We start from the raw sequence: 27,887 nt of genomic DNA on the forward strand, positions 1-27,887 counted from the left end.
TTAGTATGAAAGGGAGAGACTGAGCTGCTTTACAGAATGGGGCGTATGGGCAGTGAGGAGAATGCTGCCAACTTGTGATATCTAAAGAATCTAAACTGTGCCTAGGTCCCTGTCCCCAGTGTACAACCAAGATCCTGAAGACCTAATAGTGCTACCATAACTAAACTTTGTCTCATCTAGAATTCATTTACATAAGATTCATTATACAACACCTATCACTGCTCACCCTAATCAGGAACACTGACCCTTTAATTCATTCACTTTCTTCATTCATTATTTTCCTTAACTTCCTATTTATACTCTTTCTAGATCACTCTTTGCACTGAATAAGTCTGAGTGTCTGACTGGGAGGGGGAAAGAGAGACTATTAAATTTATCCCCATTATAGCACTTAAAATAAAAAAACAGCTGGGAAAAGAAAATAAGAATCCTACACCCATAATGTGTCTCTTTTGAAAAGCAAGGCTAGCATGTTTTCCCTTCTTTGATATCTGGCATTGTTATTTCTAACAGCAGTCAGCAGAAAAAAAAAAGTTTGTGGGTAGATTAAAATGAAAATAGCCTTTTATGATGCTTTGCTTTTCTTGTCAGAAAAAGAATAAAAGGGTTAGATTTTTAATTTGAGTCAGTGTGGAATGTTTTACCACGTGTGACACTGGTGTTTCCTTAGGTTTTGTCACACACAAGTTGGGAGGAGGAAGTGGCTGTTTGATGGGAAGACAATAGCCTACTAAATTCATTCCAATTTCATGAATGTACACACTTGGACTGAGGTAGAGATGGACATAGGAGACGGAAGTGTTGAGAGTCTCTGGGTTAGGCTTAAAGGGGCAAAAAACAAGGGAGATGTCATGCTAGGAGTCTATTACAGGCCACCTAACCAGGGGGAAGAGGTGGATGAGGCTTTTTTCAAGCAACTAACAAAATCATCCAAAGCCCAAGATTTGGTGGTGATGGGGGACTTCAACTATCCGGATATATGTTGGGAAAATAACACAGCGGGGCACAGACTATCCAACAAATTCTTGGACTGCATTGGAGACAACTTTTTATTTCAGAAGGTTGAAAAAGCTACTAGGGGGGAAGCTGTTCTAGACTTGATTTTAACAAATAGGGAGGAACTCGTTGAGAATGTGAAAGTAGAAGGCAGCCTGGGTGAAAGTGATCATGAAATCATAGAGTTTGCAATTCTAACGAAGGGTAGAAGGGAGAACAGCAAAATAGAGACAATGGATTTCAGGAAGGCAGATTTTGGGAAGCTCAGAGAGCTGATAGGTAAGGTCCCATGGGAATCAAGACTGAGGGGAAAAACAACTGAGGAGAGTTGGCAGTTTTTCAAAGGAACACTATTAAGGGCCCAAAAGCAAGCTATTCCGCTGGTTAGGAAAGATAGAAAATGTGGCAAAAGACCACCTTGGCTTAACCATGAGATCTTGCACGATCTAAAAAATAAAAAGGAGTCATATAAAAAATGGAAACTAGGACAGATTACAAAGGAGGAATATAGGCAAACAACACAGGAATGCAGGGGCAAGATTAGAAAGGCAAAGGCCCAAAATGAGCTCAAACTAGCTACAGGAATAAAAGGAAACAAGAAGACTTTTTATCAATACATTAGAAGCAAGAGGAAGACCAAAGACAGGGTAGGCCCACTGCTTAGTGAAGAGGGAGAAACAGTAACAGGAAACTTGGAAATGGCAGAGATGCTTAATGACTTCTTTGTTTCGGTCTTCACCGAGAAGTCTGAAGCAATGCCTAACATAGTGAATGCTAATGGGAAGGGGGTGGGTTTAGCGGATAAAATAAAAAAAGAACAAATTAAAAATCACTAAGAAAAGTTAGATGCCTGCAAGTCACCCGGGCCTGATGAAATGCATCCTAGAATACTCAAGGAGCTAATAGAGGAGGTATCTGAGCCTCTAGCTATTATCTTTGGAAAGTCATGGGAGACGGGAGAGATTCCAGAAGACTGGAAAAGGGCAAATATAGTGCCCATCTATAAAAAGGGAAATAAAAACAACCCAGGTAACTACAGACCAGTTAGTTTAACTTCTGTGCCAGGGAAGATAATGGAGCAAGTAATTAAGGAAATCATCTGCAAACACTTGGAAGGTGGTAAGGTGATAGGGAACAGCCAGCATGGATTTGTGAAGAACAAATCATGTCAAACCAATCTGATAGCTTTCTTTGATAGAATAACGAGCCTTGTGGATAAGGGTGAAGCGGTGGATGTGGTATACCTAGACTTTAGTAAGGCATTTGATACGGTCTCGCATGATATTCTTATCGATAAACTAGGCAAATACAAATTAGATGGGGCTACTATAAGGTGGGTGCATAACTGGCTGGATAACCGTACTCAGAGAGTTGTTATTAATGGTTCCCAATCCTGCTGGAAAGGCGTAACGAGTGGGGTTCCGCAGGGGTCTGTTTTGGGACCGGCTCTGTTCAATATCTTTATCAACGACTTAGATATTGGCATAGAAAGTACGCTTATTAAGTTTGCGGATGATACCAAACTGGGAGGGATTGCAACTACTTTGGAGGACAGGGTCATAATTCAAAATGATCTGGACAAATTGGAGAAATGGGCTGAGGTAAACAGGATGAAGTTTAACAAAGACAAATGCAAAGTGCTCCACTTAGGAAGGAAAAATCAATTTCACACATACAGAATGGGAAAAGACTGTCTAGGAAGGAGTACGGCAGAAAGGGATCTAGGGGTTATAGTGGACCACAAGCTAAATATGAGTCAACAGTGTGATGCTGTTGCAAAAAAAGCAAACATGATTCTGGGATGCATTAACAGGTGTGTTGTGAACAAGACACGAGAAGTCATTCTTCCGCTCTACTCTGCTCTGGTTAGGCCTCAGCTGGAGTATTGTGTCCAGTTCTGGGCGCCGCATTTTAAAAAAGATGTGGAGAAATTGGAAAGGGTCCAAAGAAGAGCAACAAGAATGATTAAAGGTCTTGAGAACATGACCTATGAAGGAAGGCTGAAAGAACTGGGTTTGTTTAGTTTGGAGAAGAGAAGACTGAGAGGGGACATGATAGCAGTTTACAGGTATCTAAAAGGGTGTCATGAGGAGGAGGGAGAGAACTTGTTCACCTTAGCCTCTAAGGATAGAACCAGAAACAATGGGTTTAAACTGCAGCAAGGGAGGTCTAGGTTGGACATTAGGAAAAAGTTCCTAACTGTCAGGGTGGTTAAACACTGGAATAAATTGCCTAGGGAGGTTGTGGAATCTCCGTCTCTGGAGATATTTAAGAGTAGGTTAGATAAATGTCTATCAGGGATGGTCTAGACAGTATTTGGTCCTGCCATGCGGGCAGGGGACTGGACTCGATGACCTCTCGAGGTCCCTTCCAGTCCTATAATCTATGATTCTATGATTCTATGAATCTGGTGAACTAGGAGAATTATACAGAAAACTTATAGATATGTCTTCATATTGTCACAGCTGAGTAACAGTTCCCCAGTTCCAAACCTTACCATTTCAACAGGTCACATTGTTATGTGTTCTACTTTTTACCAAATGCTCACATCACCAGCTCCCTCCATAAGCCACTGTTCTGCAACAAGAACAGGAGTACTTGTAGCACCTTAAAGACTAACAAATTTATTTCAGCATAAGCTTTCGTGGGCTACAGCTCACTTCTTCAGAAGCACTTGAAAAACTTCATATAATGAGAATACAACCACTATTGTGGGTAGTGCTCCCACTCTCCACGTTCTCCAAACAATCCTATATATGTAGGACTTGTGGTTGCTAATACATCCATCTAAACAATTTAAGAGAGTTTCATTTTTAGGACACTGGCTATATACACATGCTCTTCGGTGGTAAAAAGTCATTTACAAGTCAGCACTTGCTAAATTACCACACAGAGGTATGTGATATGCTGAAGCTAGGAGGTAACTGTAGCAGCTTGACGGTCCCTTCTGTCAAATGTTGATTTTTTTAATAGCGACCACTTTACGTGACGTATTGTTTTGATTACACTGCAAGTATGATTGAGTATTTTTGAAATACATTATTTTGAATTTTTTTCTTGAGTCCTAATGAGGTATGAGATTTGTTTAATTTTCTCTCTCTCCACACCTATTTGTCTTCCCAAAATCGAATTAAAAATATTTTAATATGGCTACTTGTCTGGTACCACTTGGCTTCCTTTGCATTTGGATAGTTTCAATGTCTTTTATAAAACTAGATAGTCTGTAGAACACATCAGTGCTGACTATCAACCTGAACAAACCATTACTACTACTTACTTTAATACTATTGTTACAAGGAAAGGTAAAGAAAATATAGTGTTCTGACTCACTCAATCAATAATGGGGGATATATAATTATATTTGCATAGAATAATTATTTTACCTAAAAGACTATTCCAACAAAACACTCAAGAAATAAGTCCGGAAATGTACAGTTCAGGAATGCATCCTCTTCATTTATATTATATATTCCTTCTTCATTTACTATCACCCCATGCAAATAATATCTCCCCATCAAACCTTAACTTTGTCCTCTTGTAATATGCATTAATACACTTAAGTTAAGAAACAGATATTACTAAGTTACTACAATGGAAAACTAATTTAACCTGAACTGGTGCAACTACTACTGCTTCATAATATCAAGGACATTCGAGAGCTTGTCTACAAAGAGTTTTTAAAAGGGATCAAATCAAGTTGCTCAGTTTGAAACACTTGCATTCATGACACAAACCCATCACTGCGTACAAACTCTGCATTTATCGGGAACTCTGGAGTCCTCTTGAAAAGTGGACAAGGTTGCTTCAAATTGTATTCGTTCGGTCATTTGTAGGTGTGCACGCCATTGCTGTGCACAACTTTTTGCATACTTCCAATGGCTATCCCACAGGGCTTTGCAGGCTGATCAATACTGAAGGGTCCATTTACTTCTGTGCTCTCCCTGCCCTGGTATAAAATTTCTAGGACAGCCCTTCCCTTTTTTAAAAGCTGGCACATAGCCAGATTTTGCCCATTTGCTCCTGGATCTCAGTGTATGATATTCTGGTGATACAAATGTAATTACAGTCCCAAAGCCCAACAACATGCCTCATGCAGCCACCTGGAGAGATGCTGAGACTCTGAATTTCATTGCCATCTGGGGAGAAGAAGGAGGATGCCAGGCAGATGTTCTCCCCTCACAGCCAGAATCCTGATGATGGCCAACTGGATAGCCATCCCCTGTCCAGTCCTGCTACAAGGGACTCTGATTCCTGCCCTGCATTGACTGAGCCTGAATCCAAGCCAGAAACCCAGGCTGGGACTAAAGGAGGCAGAAGCCTGAAGGGAACTTTGGCATATAAGTACCTATCTTTACAATGCATTTTTTATTGTTATTAGTGGCAGACATGAGCTAGTAGCCTTGGCTTGCCTTCCACCCACTTTGTTGTTTCAAAATGGCTCCTGCCAGCATGGCACAGTCAGTTTGCACCCTGTCCACTCTCAACCCCCTCTCCGGTGGCAGATTTGAATACGAAAAGCATTCATTTTTTCAAAATTCAACAGTTTATTGAGGGAATGCTTATAGGAAAATAAATTTGGTTCGTTTTTGTACTTTGTGTGAGGTACGAGTGCACAGTGCATGCCCGTCAAGGCACAAACATTACTGCTCCCTGCTGAGGTACAAACGCCCTGTCACACTTGTGCTAGTCGGCAATAATTGCAGGACCCTATCTATTTTCCTCTGCACTTTCTCCATGTCTGCAGGGGAGATATAGCAGAACTTAAGGCTCAGAAATTGCTCTATTTTGTTTTGTTCAGGGAACAGCCACACGCCCATGCCCTTGGTATAGCTTGCAAGTCTCTTCCCCTCCTGCAGTGTTTCTGGGGGGACCATCCCAGCCAATAACTCCACAGCATATTTTGCTAGTCTGCCCTTTCCCTTTTTGAAAAAGACCATACTCCGCTTCCTATTCAACCACCTCAGTGTAACATTGAGTGTGAAAACAGCCCACATCAGGTACAGAAGAGATTACTATCCAGCTTCCCCTTCAAACCTCCCATAACCCTCTATTATACCTCTAATGACACAAAATTGCCTCCAGCACACAAACAAAACTTCAGAAACAAACCTGAAACATAGCTCCAGCCACCCTGCCCCACCTCTAACAGCAGGACAGCTGATACAGTTGACTGAAATCCAAATACAAGTGTCCTCCATACATGCACTTACCATCTCTGTGGTTCCACCAAAGAATCAGAAGTGTCTCATTGAGGTAAAGCCACACATGTCTGGGATATGAACAATAAGCAACAGTTTTTCTCCCTACTCCGAAAGCCACACCATCTGGAACAACCAGATGGTCAAGGACAGGGCCTCTATCTATTGCTGATGGGCTGAATCCGAGGGCAGAAAAAAGAGAGACTCACAATGACTTATTTGCAGTACTCATGGGAAAACCAGCTGGCTGAGAGATGGAGCCTGAACATGAGGACCCAGTAGGAAAAAAAATGCAGCTGTCTAAGAAGATTGTGGCAGTGGCCAACGACAGTGTCACAGTGGCTAGGGAAAGAGTGGCTGTGACCAAGGGCAGCATCACCATGGTGAAGGAAAGTATGGAAAAAGAGAGATGCAGAGGTACCTCATGGATGCTATCCTGAACAAGAAAGTGCTCCTGCAAAATATGCTCCTACTACACCAGCCAGCAGGCCCTGCAGTCTCATAATTTGAGACCCAGTTATATCCTTCAGCCCCTGACCAATGCTGGCTGTTGAGACCAGCAGCAAACCCTAGCCCCTACAGCTCCCAGTGGTTCCCATTTACCGCTCAGGTCCAACCTCTGGACACCAAGAATACTTGCACCTGGGAGTCCAGCTCTTTTGAGCCCTGCAGTACCCCTGCCAGAGATGCTGCAGCACTCAACTCAAGAATCCAAGGGGACAAGAAGAGCCAGAGGCAAGCCATATACTTGCCTGTAACTTTATACTCCTCCCCAAAATTGTTGTATTTGAAATGTTCTTACTGTTGCACTTTGAGTTTTGTTTGCACTATTCCATTCATTAATGGTTTGTGTATAGATGTTTATTTTGTAAATTGGTTAGTTAAATGTATTTCCAAATCAAGGATATTATTTTTCCATTGGTTTCATTAAAACTTTATTATTGGTTTTTTATTGTTCTTTCATAATGAAAACTGTTCATAGTATATCCATTAGCAGTCATCATTGCAGTTAACACAGGAAATCCTTTAAATAAAGATGAAATGTTCCCTATGTGCTTTTGTAAAACCCTATGAATTTTTTCACCTTTATTTAAAGGATTTTCTGTGTTAAATGCAATGATGGTTCATAATGGATGTATTGTACACAGTTTTATTATGAAAGTACAATAAAAAACCAATAATAAAGTTTTAATGAAACCAATGGAAAAATAATATCTTTGTATTTGGAAATACATTTAACTAACCAATCTTCTTATGTAACCAACTGTACACAAACCTTTAATTATTGCAAAAGTGCAACCAAAACTCAAAGTTCAACAGTAAGAACATTTCAAGTACAATAATTCAGAAGGGGTGCAGAAAATTAAAGGTGAATAAATGCCTTACCTTTTATTCATTTTGTCTGCATGGGTGCTGGGGTTAAGTGCTGAGGCTCAAAACTTTCAGGGGTACTGCAAGTATCAGAGGGGTAGCTGTGTTAGTCTGAATCTGTAAAAAGCAACAGAGGGTCCTGTGGCACCTTTAAGACTAACAGAAGTATTGGGAGATGCATCTGAAGAAGTGAGGTTCTTACCCACGAAAGCTTATGCTCCCAATACTTCTGTTAGTCTTAAAGGTGCCACAGGACCCAGGGGTACTGCAGTGTGTTATATTGAGGTGGCAAATAATGGTCTGATTCAGAAAGGCAAAGGGAAGACCAGTGAGATACGCTGTGATGTTAGTCACCAGGGTGTCACCCCCAGAATTGCTGCAGGGGTGGAGGAGGCTTGCAAGCTTTATCGGGGGGTATAAGCATGTAGTTATTACCTATAATATGGTAAACAAAATTGAGTTTAGTTTTAGTCTTAATCTCCCCTGCAGATATGGAGAAAGTTCAAGGCATTTGTAACTCAGTGGGGAACAGTACTCTTTGTGTCTTGACCAGGCATGCAATGTGCCCTCAGACCTCATATAAACAATGAAAACTAACCAAATTTTTTTTCTGTATAAACTGTCCCAATAAACTGTTGAGTTTTCTGCCAATGAATGCTTTCGGTATACAAATTGGCCCTGGGAGGAGGAGCAGAGAAGGGGTGAGATACAGACTACAACTACAGCAGGCTGGTGGTTGCCATTTTGAAGCAGCAAAAGGGGAAAAGTGGGAAGGAGGCAAGTGCTCCTAGCTCACATCAACCAATAACAATAAATAATAAATTGTAAAGATAGGTATTTATATGCCAAAGTTCTCTCCAGGGGATCTGACTCTTTGGACCCAGCCTGGGTTTTTGGCTCAGACTCAGGCTCAACCAATGCGGGGCAGGTATCGGGGTCCATTGTACCAGGGCAGGACTGGGAATGACTGTCCAACTGGCCATCATCGGGGTTCTGAGTCCCAAAAAGATGTTGGCTGTCAGGGGACATCTCCGGTCTGGCATCCTCCTGCTCATTCACCAATGGGTCGAGTCAGTTTTCCTCAGTGGCAGGGACAGTGCAGGCCACAGGCTCCCAATAGTGCCTGAGATGGGTCACACTATAATTGCATAGGATCCTGTCCAGTTCTTCAAACAATGGACAGATCAGGTGTCCCCTACTCATTTGTCTCTTTTTATCCTTCATTTCAACATGCTTTCTCCTGAGCTGCTTGCTCTTTATCCAGCACTGGTTGGTGTCTCAGTTTTGATCACTGACAGACATCTGCTTTGCAATGTCCACACAAAAAAATATCCCTATTCCTGTGGCCAGCCACAGGAATGTTCTGAATCAATGCTTCTCCCCAGATGGAGATGAGATCCAGGGTCTGAGCACAGTTCCAAGCAGCTATTTGAAACATGGTCTGTTACTAAAGCCTGAGCCTACGCAAGCCCTGCTGCGCCGGTTGGGCAGGTGGGCCTAAGGTCTTCAGCCCCACGCAATGGGCCTGTAACCTGAGTCCCACCGCCCAGGGCTAAAGCCCAAGGGCTTTGGCCCGCCTGGCCTCAGCCCCAGCCTCATGCTTTGGCTTCAGATTATGTAACATTATCCTAAAAGTCCCGAGCAAGAGTCTCTGCCTTTTGTCAGTAATTCACTGTGAACTACTGCGTCTATCTGAGGCACTTATCCACTGAAGTGCTTCTCAATATACAGTAGTGCCAATTGGACAGTTGAGTAAATCAATTATAGTCCACAATTATGGTTTTAGGAGGTGCAAACAGAGGATCTGAGTCAATCAAACTCAATTTTGATCAAGTGTTCATGCCATTAGGCAAATATTGCTGCTCCATTAATTATCAACTTGGCTCTGTGGCCAAGAGCAGTGACAGAAGAATACAGCTTGAACATGTCTTCATGCAACTTCCTCCAGAGCTGTAGTCCTTTCATCAAACTAATGTTCTGTGTCAGTCATTACAGCTCTTTTTCCAAATTCTGTTCATGACTATGTACTCTTCATTCCCCATCCTACTTTCATAACTCAATGGTGCACAATGAGTCCTACATGTTGATTGCTTGCTCGGGGCCTGGGTTGTTGGTTTCCTCTCTTACAGTGCTCTGAGCAATATCAACATTTTCCTCATTCACTTTACTCCATTGCTTTTCAGGGTCAGAGCTAATGGTGAGAAATGATTTGAAATGTCAATAGTATATCAGAAACATAAGATAGATCAACTTGGCTTTGGAAGAAAAAAGCTGTTTTGCATTAATTTCAAGCTTACTACGGTAGGAAAGCAACCGCAGTTCCTCTACATCTGTAAAGTTTATAGATCATCATCTAAAATCTATTGGATACAGCATAATGTATTACCTTAGAAGCTGAGTAATGTTGTATGCCAAATGTAGAAGACTATGCATTTAGAAACTGAACATTTGTTGTACAAGACAGAACTGTAAGGGCTGTATTTCCTTGTGCAAATAGAGGCACAAGGAAAGATCTATGTGTGGTTGCTCAAGCTGCATTTAAATCTCCTGGCATTTTAAGAGATGAAATTGTAATTCTTGTAGCAGAAAACATCTGGATGCTTTGTATAATTGTTCTATCTCATCACAATCAGCATCTTCATTTGTAGGTATATTGTACAATCTCTCTAAGCATGTCTTTTTTATTTGCAAATTCTGTTTTCAAAGGTTGTCTGGATACAAATTGGCAGACCTTCTGTGGAAAACAAAGAAAAAAAGAGACATAGAATTGTGCCCTTTCTTATATCATTTCTGCCACATCAGAGGAAACAATGGCCTTGTAAACTCATTTAGGCACAGTTAATGGTATCTTTTGGAACTCATTAATTATATCGATGCTCCATTTAATCCATTATTATTGCCTCCTACAAACTTACTTCCACTCACAGCATGGGCAATTTTCACCATTTTGTATCAGACATACATGCCCCTAGCTCTCAAGCAACCAATTTCAGGGCAAAGGCCTCTTCAGCACTCTCTGCTGAAAGATGAGGTCATAAAGTCACCAGGATGACCAGTGTAAATTGATAATATTAGCAACTTCAAACTGAAATTAGTCAGGAACAAAAGTAACCATAATGTTTTGAGGTACCTGGGGAGGTAAAATCATGTATTCACCTAATTAGCATTACAGATTTTCTACAACATTTTTTTTTAAAAGAGGTGAATGCAATGGTAACGAGGAGAATGACAATTTATGAAAACATAAGTCTAATTGTAAATGACCCTCTGGCAGAGATAAGGAATGCTGGCAGTAGGTATGTCAGATGTTGTGAGATGCCAGCTTGGAAACTTCCACAAGACAACATTTTAATTTTCTATTTCATTTCTATCACAACAGAACTGTAACATTGACTGAAGCTATGAATGAACTTTAACAAAAATTAGTAAAAGAATAACAGCAAATCCATGGTCTGGGATTGCACACTGCTGATAGATGATGTGATGATTACAAATAGATGAATTTTCTTTATTCCCATTCTAAATGTGAGAGGCCTTATCATAGATTCATAGATTCATAGATTCTAGGACTGGAAGGGACCTCGAGAGGTCATCGAGTCCAGTCCCCTGCCTGCATGGCAGGACCAAATACCGTCTAGACCATCCCTGATAGACATTTATCTAACCTACTCTTAAATATCTCCAGAGATGGAGATTCCACAACCTCCCTAGGCAATTTATTCCAGTGCTTAACCACCCTGACAGTTAGGAACTTTTTCCTAATGTCCAACCTAGACCTCCCTTGCTGCAGTTTAAACCCATTGCTTCTGGTTTTATCCTTAGAGGCTAAGGTGAACAAGTTTTCTCCCTCCTCCTTATGACACCCTTTTAAATACCTGAAAACTGCTATCATGTCCCCTCTCAGTCTTCTCTTTTCCAAACTAAACAATTCTTTCAGCCTTCCTTCATAGGTCATGTTCTCAAGACCTTTAATCATTCTTGTTGCTCTTCTCTGGACCCTTTCCAATTTCTCCACATCTTTTTTAAAATGCGGTGCCCAGAACTGGACACAATACTCCAGCTGAGGCCTAACCAGAGCAGAGTAGAGCGGAAGAATGACTTCTCGTGTCTTGCTCACAACACACCTGTTAATACATCCCAGAATCATGTCTGCTTTTTTTGCAACAGCATCACACTGTTGACTCATATTTAGCTTGTGGTCCACTATAACCCCTAGATCCCTTTCTGCCGTACTCCTTCCTAGACAGTCTCTTCCCATTCTGTATGTGTGAAACTGATTTTTCCTTCCTAAGTGGAGCACTTTGCATTTGTCTTTGTTAAACTTCATCGTGTTTACCTCAGCCCATTTCTCCAATTTGTCCAGATCATTCTGAATTATGACCCTGTCCTCCAAAGCAGTTGCAATCCCTCCCAGTTTGGTATCATCCACAAACTTAATAAGCGTACTTTCTATGCCAATATCTAAGTCGTTGATGAAGATATTGAACAGCGCCGGTCCCAAAACAGACCCCTGCGGTCAATATTCCCCCACTCTTCCTCAGCTGATCTACCACTATTGCTGCTTCTTTATGCATAGAGTTTTGCTCCACCTATGTCATGGAAACAGCATATAAGAAAAAGGGATTAGAGAGAGGATGGTTGATATAGGACCTCTTGCCATTACTTTCCTTATCTCCTAGAGCTTGATCATGCAATGTGTTGAGAACTCTGGCCCAATCTGGCAAAACAGTTAAATACATATTTAATGTTAAGCATGCGAATGATGGGACTTTTCACATATTTAACATCAAATGTGTTAAATGATTCACTGTATTAGGCCAGAGAGCTCAGCACTATGCAGGACTGAACCCAATGGCTAATGTGGGATATATGTAGGAATAGGACAGTGTAACCAGGTGTAGCTGGTACAGTACCCAGCGCTTCATTTTTGCTGAGGGAGTCTTTTCTCCATTTTTTAATTTTGTGTAACTGGATTCATCCTCACCTAAAACTTTTCCTGTACGTTTACCCCAAAGCATCACACTTTCCCTCTTTCAGTCACAGGGAAATGCTCAATTCTGGCTTTTAAATATAAACTAAAGGAAATGTTAAAATCCGCCCCCCCCCCCAGTCTACTAAATAGAGGTAAAAATGCTCCAGACTGCGTTTCCTGCTAATTCTCTGCTGCTCTTGCTCAGTGTGCCCTATACTCCTCTTTTTGCATCAGCAATTACAACTGATCACATAAGAAAGGGATAGAGTGATGCAAACTGACTTTTAACTCCCCCCCCCCATTATGCCCTACAACTGAAGCCTGATTTTTGGTGTTGCCATGAGATCAGCAAACAATCAGCAAATTATCTGAGATTGCCTCCCTATCACCGCTACCTTTTACATTTGTCAGTCGGGTTTTAACTTTCAGTCTTTTTCTTTATTTTCAGAGCTTCACATTAGATCAACAGCAGAATGTGCATTGTAGTTCTCTCAGGTATGGAGGTGTCTTCTCAGGGTAAGGAGCTTTTTAGTTTAATACATTTTGGGTAATAATATCATTACTATGGTAATGATATAATATGTGTCACTTTTGGGAATGAGAAATTACACATAATTTCTATTTGCTTCAGTTCAGTTTCTATAGTAACAAGACTGGTAATTCTCATTAATGATTAGGTTGTTAGCATTGTTATTTTTGGTAATTCCAGGTTATTAATGTCCTGGGTTCTTTTGTATTTCACTGATGTTAGAATCTGAATGGCTGTTAAATAAAATATAGTCCACTCTACTACAGCCACCTTTCACAAAATTCAGAGTATACACTTGGACCTAAAATTAGTGCAGAATTAACTTGTGTGAATCGAATCATAAACTGTTTGGACTGGGGGCAGAATTCAGACTGGCTGGTAAACACAATTATTAACATGAACCACACAACTCTGATGAAAGTGCTGACATTACCATTTAACATTTCAGTTTGCCAAGTTCATCTTCTTCCACGAGAAAAGACATTTTCCCCAGAGTAATAATTCTGTAAGAGCAGCAAGGCAATTCCAGGTAGCGTGGTGATCTTGAGCTCACTTACCATTCGGATTAGAAGTTAAAGGTTATGCCTTGATGCCACAACATCATTATTATTTCATGATAATAACAATACCTTCTGTTATATTTTATTTTCCATAAAGGTAAATTAGGAGGCTAAGACTCTGCGGGCCAAATAGTTTGGGAGGTTTTTTTTATTATCTGACTTTATATTAAGATTCTATTGATATTATATTTCTCTTTTAAAAAAAGAAAACCAGAGTTATACAGATTCACAATAATTCCCAGACTATTTTAACCAAATTATTATTTAAAAAAAACCAAAATGGCACTTTACAGAATGCTTACATTAGTGCATTCATTGGCTCTTTTCCTGCAAACACTTATGCACATGAGTAACTTTGCTTATTGACTTCAATGGGACTGTTCATGTGCATAAAGTTACTTGAGGCTAAAGTGCTTGCAGAATTGGGCCATTATTTAACTTCTTTGTTAAAACATTCTTTAAAAAAGCATTTTTATAGCATCCTTTATGACAAATGTTTTGGTAATGCATTTTATAACATGTTTTATAAAGAGTTATGAATGTGCATAGCTACATCTTGTAATCACTTAATAAATATTAAGAAAGCATTTATGATTTCTTTCTTATGTTAAAGTGTTACCATTATCTTCCTGGCTAATATCAATCTGCAAGAGTCAGTGATCCACAGTAGTAGTAGGTGGTTATCTTTTTATTATGGACTTTAGATAAAAGATCTCAGTTAGATCTGAACTTTGGGAAAAGACTTGAAAGCAACCAAAACAAAAAATAAATTTAAAAGATTCCCATTTCTTCTGATACCCAAATCCTAACTAGTTTTCCACTGAACATCTCCATATCCTGATATGTGAAATCTTTCGATGATAGTTTGCACAATAATATTATTTTATAATTGTGAACATAAAAATAGTTTAACTCCCTGATTACATTAGAAGACTGACCCTGTAATCAGGGCTAAAAAAAGGTAATTTATTTTAATTAATCATCTCCTATCCTAACTATTACTCATATTAAACAACTTTTCTTGTGCTGAATGTATTTTAATATTTTCAATGGCTATTCTTTTATAGAAATGTTTTTAACTACCGGAACCAGATTCTTAGGCCTGCTCTGTCCCCTTTTTTCCAACATGGTGACAGAAGGGCCCAAACTGGACAGCCTTCCCCAGTGTGAGATTCCTCCAGTGTAGGGATGTCCCTGGCAGGCACCAACTTGACATCACCTGGTACTATGTCTTCTTACCTACCCCCCTTGAATTCTTTAGATGGACTGTTTGCACAGTAATATTTCTCACTAGTGATATTTCTGATATACAGGCATGTTAGGGACAGGAGGGATTGTGGCAGAGCCCATTGTGTTACAGCGGTGACTAGTTGACAAATGGTACTGGGGGGGAGAGGTGCAGTCACTTCACATAAATTAGAGCTGCAGGCTGCTCTATTCTATGCTGGGGCCAATGAAGAACTGTCCTCATAATCAGAGAGCTTGGCTCCTCACTCTGCTGTGCCCATAAGGGTAGGAGTACATATATGAAAGTAAGTAAGTTTTGTTTATTTACACTACTTTTCTTTTCTTTCAGAGTAGCAGCCGTGTTAGTCTGTATCCGCAAAAAGAAGAACAGGAGTACTTGTGGCACCTTAGAGACTAAATTTGTTAGTCTCTAAGGTGCCACAAGTACTCCTGTTTTTCTTTTCTTTGTTTCCCATCTATTTGCTCAGCAGCGACAATGGGGTCTAATGAAGTCTTTCCACCACTTTCTGTCTTGTACCAGCATCATGGCTTTGTTCATCTTTCACCCCTTTTGTTCTCTGTCATTCTTCACAGTGTCTATCCTCACTCTTCCTCTCTTTATAGTTCCTTGCACTCTAGTACATATCGCCACGTCCTTTCCAGGTCCATTCTTGACAGATGTCCAGACTTCACAGTCATCTTTCTTGGATCTTCTGTAACAGCATTACTTCTTGCCCTAGATGTTTTTCTTGTTATTTAATTTTTTTATTTTCTGCAATCTTGAAACTCTTAGTATTTCCATCAGCCAGTTATTTTCTGCAGTCAATATCTTCTGTTTGTCGGCTTATACTCCAACATTCTGACCCATACAGCAGTATAGGCATGACAATTGCCTCATATACACTGATTTTTCATTTTTATCAATATGTTTTTAGCTATCCATATCTTAGAGATTTTTTAATTTAATAGTGGCTAGTCCAATTCTTCTTCCACCAGCAACTTTACTTCTGGCATATCCTAACATTTGTGTGCTGGACTTTTCCAACTTAATAGTGTTCTTTAACATAGTTTTTGGTGTGTAATATACTAGGTTTTTAAAAACCACAAATGAAAACAAACAAACAAACAAAACAAAAAACAGAAAGTCTATCATGTGACATCACATTGACACCCTAAGGGTTAAAACCTTGAGACCCACCACACAGACCTCTGCCACTTGAGGTAACAGAGCAACTGATGGAAATAGCTGATTGTCATCCTCTATACAGCCCAGCACTAGAGGGAGATAAGATATGCTTTGCCAGTGGAGGAATGGTGACACTCAGGAATTGTGGGTTTCATTCCAGACTCTGGAGGGCAGTATATTTCAGTGGGCACAGATTTCTGCCCATTTCCTCCTCCCCCATCTCAATCCCTTCTGCCCTGTCCCTTCCAATCTGTCCCTGTCCCAGTCCTGTCTCTTTCTTCCCCACTGTTGGCTCTTTGACCCAGTCCCAGTCACTTTAACCAAACAGTCCTAGTTTCCCCCTCTCACCTCAACTCTTTGTCCCCAGTCTCCTTACCCAGCCAGTCCCTGTTTCTCCACCTGCACTCTATCTCCTCATCCAACCTCAGTGCTCCCCTCCAGACAGGGTCAGCTCTAGGCACCAGCATTCCAAGCATGTGCTTGGGGCAGCTCTTTTCAAGGAGCCCTTTGGGGGTGGCACTTTTAAAGGGGCAACTTTTTTTTTTTTTTTGCTTGGGGCGGCAAAAAACCTGGAGCCGGCAAGTGGATCCCAGTCCAAGCCCCCCTTTTTACCTCACCAAATCTTCCTGCCACTGGCTCCCTGTTTCAGTCTGCTTTGGCATGCAGTCTTTTTTCCCAGCCATTCCCAGTCTCCACCCCCTCCAACTCCCAGTTACAGTTTCTCTCCCAACTCCCTCAGTCCCAGTCTCTCCAGACTTCTTATCCCAATTTTCCTCCCCCTGGTCCAGCTTTTGTCCCCTCTGCATTCAAATCAGACAACTTCCTCTTCCATTCTGCCTGGGTGCCAGCAGGGGAGTTATTAAGAGCACAGGCTACCTACTCTCAAATTAGGTTACTTGATCATACCCCAGTCCAGAATACCTGGGAGCAACCATTACTTGGAGAGTCCTTCTGAGCCTCCATTGATCTGGGATGGAACATAGTTACTCTGTAGGGAAGGTTCATACTTGTTCTGGTCATATGTAGGAGCTGTGAGGGGATGGAGCTGGGGAGTCACTCTGTAGGGATGGTGTCTGTACAATCTGGTCAGTACTAGGAGCTATGAGAAGCTCTGTGAGAATGGACTCCGCAGATTTTAGCTGTTAACCTCTAGCATGCACATGTGCAAACTGTGATTTTTAAAGGCTTAAAACTTGGCTAAAACTGGGGTGCATTTTCACAGGGATCACAAAAGGTATCACTGATATAAAGGCCACCACTCTGCCAAATTTTAAATCCCTGCTCCAAAACACATAAGGCTGTACTGCATTTGAAAGACAAGGTATCAATAATTTTTAACATGCACAAGACAACCCATTTTCCCTAGCCTCATTCTTAGAAATTACTGTTGTTTTGCCTGAAATTTTCCAAAACATTCAGCCTGTGGTAGACGTAGGATGGAAAATTTAAGCCCAAACAGTTAAAATTTGGCAAAGTTATAAGCAGCTGTAAACAGGGTCTTATCATTGGAAGGCAACCTTAATTATAGGCAATGCTACCAGCCCTACCTCTACTACTGCATAAAAAATGTACATCATACTGATCCTGATTCTCCTTTCATTTATAGAAGTTTAATAGAGTTGTGCCTCCAATGACTTCAATGGAGTTACTCCTGATTAACACCAGTTTAAATAGGAGGAGAATCCAATTCAGTGTCTTTCTATAGCCTGCTCTGTGCCAGTTCATAAACAAAAGGAAATTGATGGAAGAACAGTGAATCCATCTATAAAGGAGCATACATGCTGTGCACAGGAGATTCATCTATTCACTATTGTTTGCCATATTTCTCCAAAATCACTTTCATACTTATTGGCTTTGAAATTGATCCTGCTTCCTGTGAAATATCAACAACAAAAATTCTCATTGCCTTCAATAGTCCCTATGAGAGCACCAGTGAGATTCAAATAGAGATCACATGATTTTAATGTACAGTGTGTGGCCCACATAATCTTCTGTATATGTTTTTTTTAAAACTTATTTGGCTTTAAGTCAATTTTCTAGTCAATTTTAAAAAGAAGTAAAACTGAATAATGCAAGACACTTACTATTTCCAGTGTAAGAGTTTGGGATTAATAAGAGCTCTTTCTCCCTCATTAACATATCTCATTTCTGACTTTTTGGATCATTAATATTAAAGTATCCCTGTACTTTTGTAATAATTTCACAATAAATTAAATGATCAATTTTCTATCTACCGGGCTCGATGCTACACGTAATTCCTGTTGAAGACAGTACGATTTTTGCATGAAGGTAAAAAATCTTTGTATTTATATTTTCTAAAATATTATTCATGGTAATTGCCCCTTTTTCTCAGCTCACTCAGATTTATAATAGTGGGTTTAAAAATGTTCCAGTTTTTCTTAGATAAAAGAAATACTTCATGTTCGGAGATAAAGTTATTTCCCTATATATAATATAGGAAATTCAGCAAATAGTAGCGGATACAAAGTGCACTGAACTAAGGGAGTCTTTCCATTGACTTCAATTCACTGCTCTACAGCCAAAATGCTTCTGAAATAAATGTAGTCAAACTTTACTAATTCTGGGTCACTGAGAACGAAAATGATGCTTAAAATTGTTGATTGGCTCTAATTTTCAATATATGCTATTGGGTCAGTATATACGACCCTTGACTTGGGAATGGCGGAGGATAAGTGAGTTATAAAGGGAAGGGATCTCAATTTAAACCAGAAATGACTAAAATACATCTTTCACTGGATCTATGAATAAATCTATGACTGGGTTTGGACAGTACTTGCTTTTTAGGCAAAACAATGAATGATGCAATCTGAAGCTGGTATTGCGTCATACATGATATGAATTGCATCATGTTATTCCTAGAAGTCATGGATGATGCAATCATAACGAAGCTTACATCACTCTGCTGAACAAATTGCCCTATATCAACTCTAGAAATCATACAGTGTCATGCTTTCTTATTTGTTAGTGTTTGATTTTGCAAAGGAACACATTTCTGTTTAGCCAAAGTGAGCAGAGATGCCTCGTACTTGTGTGAACAGTGCAGATAACTTCTGCTATGTTTGTGGTGAAGTAACTTTTGCATCACAAAAGCGCAGTGTAACCACTATGGTTAAGAAAGCCTATCACCTTTATTTTGGTTGCAAAATTGGAGATCAGGACAAGAGGTGGGACCCACACATATGCTGCAACACCTGTGCAACAAATCTTCGCCAGTGGTTGAACAGAAAAAGGAAATCTATGCCTTTTGCAGTGCCAATGATTTGGAGAGAGCCAACAGATCATACCAGCAATTGTTACTTCTGCATGGTGCCTCCAGTTGGGAAAGGTGTGTCAAAGAAGAAAAAGTGGACTGTGCATTATCCAAACATTCCATCAGCTATAAGCCCAGTACCCCACGGAGAAGGACTGCCGGTTCCTGATGCACCAGAATCATTCTCACTTGAGTCAGACGAGGAAGAGGAAGAGGATGAAACTTCTGGTCCTGAACCATCAATGTCACAGGACCCACATTTTCTCCCATCCTCCTCCTCTGAACCACACCTCAAAATACAAGGTGAACTGAATGACCTTGTAAGGGATTTGGAACTACCCAAGAGTAAGGCAGAGCTGTTGGGCTCCAGACTACAGCAGTGGAATCTCCTGACAGGTGATGTTAGGGTTTCCATGTTCCGTGACCGTCAAAAGGATCTTGTCCCATTCTTCTTCATGGAAGATGATCTTGTAGCCTGCAACAACATCGATGGTGTGATGGCAGCCCTCAACATCGTTCACGATCCAGATGAGTGGAGACTGTTCATTGATTCATCGAAGACGAGTCTTAAAGCTGTTTTACTGCATAATGGTAATGTTTTGCCATCAATTCCAGTTGGTCATGCAGTCCATATGAAGGAAACCTATGACAACATGAAACAACTTTTGAGGTGCATAAACTATGACCAACATCAGTGGCAGCTTTGTGGCGATTTGAAGGTTGTTGCTCTCTTGCTTGGTCTGCAGACTGGATACACAAAGTACTGCTGTTTTCTCTGCGAATGGGATAGTCGTGCAAGAGATTCCCTCTACATCAAGAAAGATTGGCCACTCCGACAGTCATTGGAGCCTGGGAGGAAAAGTGTTCAGCATCCACCACTTGTTGAATCAAGGAAGATTTTGTTACCATCCTTACACATCAAGCTGGGTCTGATGAAGAGCTCTGTCAAGGCCATTGACAAAACACAAGCAGCTTTCAAGTACCTCCGTGGAAAATTTCCAAGGTTAAGTGAAGCTAAGATAAAGGAAGGTGTCTTTGTTGGTCCTCAGATTCGTGAACTTCTTCGAGATGATGCATTTGACCATGCACTGCCTGACAAGGAAAAGACAGCATGGAAAGCCTTCCAGTTAGTGGCAATAAATTTTCTCGGAAACAACAAGGCAGACAACTACAGGTTGTTGGTGGAAAACCTCCTCAAGGCATACAAAAGCCTTGGTTGCAACATGTCACTAAAGATCCATTTTTTGCACTCTCATCTAGATTTTTTTCCACCGAACTGCGGAGCAGTGAGCGACGAGCACGGCGAGCGATTTCACCAGGACATTGCAACAATGGAGAAACGCTATCAGGGCAAATGGAGCACATCAATGCTTGCAGACTATTGCTGGACAGTGACAAGAGATGCTCCATTTAATGAATACAAGAGACAAGCCAAGAAGCGCCGAGTAGACACTGAATAGGACTAAACTATGTACATAATAGTTTTTTGCCTTTTGTTTCATAAAAAATTTTATTTATATAACCCTTTTGCTGATTTTTTAAGTGTTACATAAACAGGACAGGTGAAATATTATCATGTAAAGCAACCATAAACACATGAAAAGATCTAGGTTTACAATTTATGATTAAAACTCTACTATCTACACAATATACATAGACATAAAATGTAAAAACTTAAATATATTAGAAACAGTAGCCAATCAGTTGTTTTAATTGTCATATTTGAATTGAGCACATCAAAATATATAATAAATAGCACATTTTATCTCTGAAGCAGACGACTTCTCAAAAATTGTAGACCAGTGTTATCTTTGGATCTAGCCCACCGCCGGTAACATTATCTAGTTATCTAGGAAAATATATGTTTGCAACCACCAATGCTAATAACTTTAAAAGTTGCCTCTGCTGTGTCATATTTTACTCCATTCCGCTATGCCACAGGGATTTGGATTATAGGTAGTGTAGACCCTTCTTGCCAATGTTATTTAGTTTAGTTGCTGTGCATGTTTTTCATTGAACGTAGGTAGAAAGATAAATTTAGTGCTTTTGAAAACAAACCAAAAATGCTGATACAAGAGGCCCCCACATTCCAAAGAGATGAGCATAGTACCTGCTAATGTTTTGGCATATAGAGTTTATCTTGTAGAGTTATGTCACTTGTCAAACCATGTGATCTTACATGGCCATGCCTGACATAATACATTAAACATTTACAAAACTGCATTGTGCAAGTGTTTTTAGAATAAAACATGAAAATAACTCATTCAACCACTTATATAATAGCTGTGGATATCTTCAAAATATCTGTGCACCTCTAGATACACCAAGCTCCTATAGCTTAAATTCTTTATATTGGCTTCTAGTAAAATTTCATATCAGTTTAAATTTTTTTTTCTTTATCGTTTAAGACTTCTAGGGGAATAACCTAAGAGTTGCTGGCTAGCCTTTTGTCCCTGATCTCTCCTCTTCGAGAGACCTCATTATTTGATTTGCCCCGGTTTTAACCTTGAGATGAAGGGAGGTAGACAGTTGCATGGGTAACAAAATACCAATCCTGACTATCGGTTGCTGAGCACTCCCTTATATTCTTAGTCCTGATCTACACTACAAACATATGTCAGTATAACTACATCACCCCCCCTGAGCGATGCAGTTATATCGACCAAACTCCTGGTGTAGACTGCACTATTTCAATGGGAGGGCTTCTCCTGTCGACATAGCTATCGCCTCTCGAGGAGGTGGAATACCTACACTGATGGGATAAGCTCTCCCATCATAACTAAGTGCGACACCCGCCTTGCAGCACTGTAAGTGTAGATAAGCCCTTAGATACCTGACTGTACATTCAGGCAGTTTGTCCATGTCACATATTTTCTACAAAAAATGTGTCCATTGTAAATTAAATCTAATAATCCTCCCATAAATACAAAGTAGTTATCAGTAGTTCGCAATCAAGCTTGAAGGGCATATCAAGTGGGGTCGCACAGGAATCAGTCCTGGGTCCAGTTCTGTTCAATATCTTCATCAATTATTTGGATAATGGCATAGAGAGTACATTTATAACGTTTGCGGATGATACCAAAGTGGGAGGGGTTGCAAGTGCTTTGGAGGATAGGATTAAAATTCAAAATGATCTGGGCAAACTGGAGAAATGGTCTGAAGTAAATAGGATGGAATTCAATGAGGACAAATGCAAAGTACTCCACTTAGGAAGGAACAATCAGTTGCACACATACAAAATGGGAAATGACTGCCTAGGAAGGAGTACTGCAGAAAGGGATCTGGGGGTCAGAGTGGATCACAAGCTAAATATGAGTCAACGGCGCAAGGCTGTTGCAAAAAAAGCTAACATCATTCTGGGGTGTATTAGCAGGAGTGTTATAAGCAAGACACAAGAAATAATTCTTCCACTCTACTCCGTGCTGATGAGGCCTCACCTGAAGTATGGTGTCCAGTTCTGGGAACCACGTTTCAGGAAACATGTGGACAAATTGGAGAAGATCCAAAGAAGAGCAACAAAAATGATTAAAGGTCTATAAAACATGACCTATGAGGGAAGATTGAAAAAATTGGTTTGTTTAGTCTGGTGAAGAGAAGACTGGGTGGGTTCCTGATAACAGTTTTCAAGTACATAAAATGTTGTTCTCCTTAACCTCTGAAGCAATGGGTTTAAATTGCAGCAAGGGAAGTTTCGGATGGATGTTAGGGAAAACTTCCTAACTGTCAGGGTAGTTAAGCACTGGAACAAATTGCCTAAGGAGGCTGTGAAATCTCCATCATTAGAGATTTTTAAAGGCAGATTAGACCATCCTGTCAGGGATGGTCTAGGTATTACATAGTCCTGCCTGAATTCAAGGGACTGAACTATATGATCTCTCAAGGTCCCTTCCAATTCTATGATTCATTCCTACTTTCATGTACATTCATTGGATTGGTATTAATCACTCATCAAATCAGAAACATACTGATATTTGATATTCCACCTTGTGCCAATTATTACTTTTCCCTCCACACAAAGGTTTTTGTCAGTTAAATGACTTATTACACTTCTCAATTTTTTGTAACATCTGTTGGTGTTTTTTAAAAATATTACAGCCTTTATTACAGATATAATTAAAAATAATAGAATATGTATTGTGAGAATATGAGCCTACTTTAATCACATGCAATCTACCCATCAGTAAGCTATATGGACTGTGATGGCTTCACAGTAGAAAGTCTCCTTCTGAGACTAGAACCAAAAGTGCTGAAATTCCATAAGAAAACCTGTTCTCAAGAGACACAAAAGTTTTTGGATAAGATTTGCATAAGGCTCTGAACTTTTGGATGCTTTTATAAACTAAACCTAAATTCCGAAACCTCTTAAATTTCTCTCATTATTATATATATAGTATGTGACACTGATTTTTTGTCCTATCAACACTGGATGATAGTTGTAAGAATCTTGGGTTGATCCTCAGCTGGTTTAATTAGCATAGCTGCATTGAAGTCAATGAAGATATGTCAAAGGTGACTTTCAACCACTGAGGATGTGGTCTACTGTTCTTTATAGCCTTTTATTTTTAATGATATGGGATACATTTTCCAACTAGTGCATACCTTAAATAATGTGCTCCTGCTCTTCTCACACTGTCCCCTTCATCACCACACACAGTACAACCAAGTCTGTTTTGCAAATTCTAGAACAACTTATTGTATCAAATATGTATATCCAGAACATGCATTACATGATGTTTCTTCCTTTGGGTCTATTGACAGTCTTTTCAAGATTGAAGTGCTAATGTTGCAAGGGAGCAGGTAACCCAGGCAGACTGAATCAGATTAGTAAAGTGCCTGATTCTCCTCTCATTTCACTGGCTTCAAACTAGCTTTTATGAAATTACTCTGTTTATGCCAATGTTAGAGGAGAATTAGGCTTTGTTATCTTTGAGTAAATCTATTAAACGCTATTTTTCACTTCTCACTCATACCCATGTTTGCTTTATTCCAGTAGCTTTAAACAAAATCAGAGTACCACAACAACACTTTTAGCCAAGAAGTGCCTGTAAATTTTCAAGCTCTATCTTAATACAGATAAATACAAAGACACACAACACTTTTCAGTAGTATCATAAATAAATAAGTATCAACTCTCACATTTTCTTGAACATAAGAACATAAACATAAGAATGGCCATACTGGGTCAAACCAAAGGTCCATCCAGCCCAGTATCCTGTCTACCAACAGTGACCAATGCCAGGTGTCCCAGAGGGAGTGAACCTAACAGGTAATGATTGAGTGAACTCTCTCCTGCCATCCATCTCCACCTTCTGAAAAACAGAGGCTAGGGACACCATTTCTTACCCATCCTGACTAATAGCCATTAATGGACTTAACCTCCATGAATTTATCTAGTTCTCTTTTAAACCCTGTTATATTCCTAGCCTTTACAACCTCCTCAGGCAAGGAGTTCCACAGGTTGACTGTGTGCTGTGTGAAGTACTTCCTTTTATTTGTTTTAAACCTCCTGCCCATTAATTTCATTTGGTGGCCCCTAGTTCTTATATTATGGGAACAAGTAAATAACTTTTCCTTATTCACTTTCTCCACACCACTCATGATTTTATATACCTCTATCATATCCCCACTTAGTCTCCTCTTTTCCAAGCTGAAAAGTCCTAGCCTCTTTCTTCTCACAAGGGTGTAATGTTAAATCCTCCACTTGTGTACCACTAACCTTATGTCTCTGCTTTGGCTTCCAGCCAAAAACTGTATACATGATAAGTGTGTAAATTGTGTATTTGTGCTTCAGTGCACTCTGTGCTTAAAGAACAACAACAAATCCTTAGAAATAACATGGTTCACACTCTTTAAGTGACAGCTGCTCTGAAATTGTATAATTTTCTTTCTAGTTTTTTTGCTTTATTGGATGACAGTTGTTTTCCTTTACCTTCCATCCATTATATTAAATCCATTATCTAATATTGTATTAAATATGGAAAAGATATAAATGTTATACTCTTATAAAGAAGTGATTTTTATACCTGAAGTGGAGATGTACCTTTTTAAAAGGATTAATACCATCACAGAGCTAGTCCCCAACAGGAAAAAAAAAGTTAGCTTAAATGCTAACTTAATAAATAATTTAAAATAAAAAATATAGTATGACCATTGTCTCAGACAGGAGAAGTCCCTTTGCAATAAAACAGATGCCTTTAAGCTATTAGATGACTCTTGTTGGGTTGAAAGTTAATCAAAGTCAAGGTAGCTTTGAGGCCTAACAAAAGTGTTGTTCCACATGGTTCAACATTGTTCCTAAAACATGTGGCTTTCAGTGTATTGGGTCTGAGGTGTAAACACAGAGCTAGATTCATAAGTACCTGCTCTAGAGATTGTCAAGCTGGGCACTTCAGAGAGAGCCTCTCAGCTCTTCTGAAAGACAGACACAGAATCATCTAGAACACAAGACAGTCTTGGCTATTGGCTAAGTCTGAGTTGCACTACTTTTGTTGTTAAAAATCCACTCCTATGCAAAGCCTATGCATGGAAACTATCTTGCTGAACAGAAATGTAGATTACCAGCATTTATTTAGCCTATAACCACATATTTTATTCTCTTAAAAACAATACCCCACTTCCCAGGCTCCAGTATAACAGCTGCTCAGCTTCACAGCCTGAATCCTGTCCCCCCTCCTCCATGTCCACTGTGGGCCCCGAAGAAGCAGACCTGGAATCCTTCTACTGTAGAAAGGGGAAGCACAAGATCCAGGGATCTGGGCAGGGAGTCTGCACCCTCTCTGAACTGCGGAGGGCTCTGGTGCCTCAGCATGCGGAATGGAGAAGAGGGGCAGAGCTGATTGATCTGGTAGAACTGCTTCATCCGCATTCTCTCCCCCTCTCCCCGCCTGAAGGAGGGGGAGTTCATGAGCTGCATGAGCCACTGCATTCCTGAGACTGCAAGTGCATCACAGATTGAATCAGCTTCTGTTGCTGCACAGCCTGGAAGGAAGAATTCCTTCCTCTCTAGCCCTTGTTCGTGGCCACTTTGACTGTGGGGCTGGTCCTAAGGTTTGGCCTCCTAACACCGCTAGAAAGTATAAGTAATTATCTCATTTTCTTTAGAAGCTGAAGAGCCAAAGCAGGTCCTTCAGGACTATTGAAAGGGAGAACGTGTTCCTGAGGAGTGATCTTATGGTAAAGATCAACATATTATACTGTACATTTATTCAACAGGCTCAGGGAAAATGCCCAACAAAGGTTTGAAGGGATTACTACCATAACTTACAAGAAAAAGAGCCAAATAGCCTTTATAAGTTCCAGAGTTCAACAACTATGCAAGTTTGCTACTCTGAAACTATGCAAGTGAACATCTAGTCTATGAGAAGCAACTCTTGATAAAAATGAAAAATATACTGGCGAAATCCTGGCCGCACTGAGAACAAAACTTACATTGAATTCTATGGGGCCAGGATCTCACCTACTAATTTACTCAATGATTGGCTATTTGAATTGCCAGAGCACTTATGTTAGAACTCAGAGAAGATGAAAGAATATTGGAGCTCAGATACCTCACTATAGGTATAATGATAGTATTGCTATGTTCTTTCTCCATGTTGCTGAATGGGTACAGTGTACTATTCTCAAAGGGCCCACATTCCACCTTCACAAACATGCATGCAGCTCCCAGACACTTCTTACTTTGTATGTGAACCATGTTTGTTCCTCTTTACCTATTCTCTCCTCCCTTAATGCTATGAAGACAACATCTATGTATTGCTTGCATAACAGAAGACTAAGTGTTCATTGATGCATGCCTTGTGTGTATCCTTTTTGTTAGTGAATGGGATAATGAAAACCAATAGAGATAGTTAAGGAACCAATTTTATACAAGTCAACCGGTCATGCAGACTGTCCCTCTTCAATGGTTTGTATTACACCTGATCAAGCATTTAGTCTCCTTTTAAAGCTTTACTTTCTGCCCACAAGTAATCCCATACAACTGGCCATGAAACCACATTGAATAATTTCAGAACATAGCAAACAACAACATTAAGGGAAAGAGTGAAAAAAAGATATTCTTCACTGTGGCTTTTTGAGCAAATTACACATTTTATGTAGGAAAGGTTGTCAGGGTAAACATTCTTTTTGAATAGATAACAAAATAAAAGCGAGAAGAGAACATATACCCAGCCTGTAGGGAAGGAAGGAAACAATGCCGAGGCAAAAATACCTTGAGCATCAAGAATTGTGGCAATGTTTCAAAGTCCTTTTCTAAACGAAGCTCTGTACTTTGTACAATTAAGCCCAGATAATTTTTATTCTATAGACTGTATTCACTTTTTTATGCAAATTCCTCAGGTGCACAATAGTAGAAAAGGCCAGGAGAAAGTTGCTTTAGAAGTGCAGGAGAAATAATACATAATACATCATATAAATACTAAATTGACTCAGTTATTTTAGCAACCAAGGCAGGATTTCGCTATTTAAAGTGCAGTTTTACTGTGAAAAATGACTAAAAATAACATCATGGTGTTCTGTGTTTTCTCTCATTGTTCACCTACTTATCAGATCAAACATATCAAGTGGGGTCCCACAGGG

Source organism: Chrysemys picta, chromosome 4, assembly GCF_011386835.1.
Source record: "Chrysemys picta bellii isolate R12L10 chromosome 4, ASM1138683v2, whole genome shotgun sequence".
NCBI classification, from domain to species: Eukaryota; Metazoa; Chordata; order Testudines; family Emydidae; genus Chrysemys; species Chrysemys picta.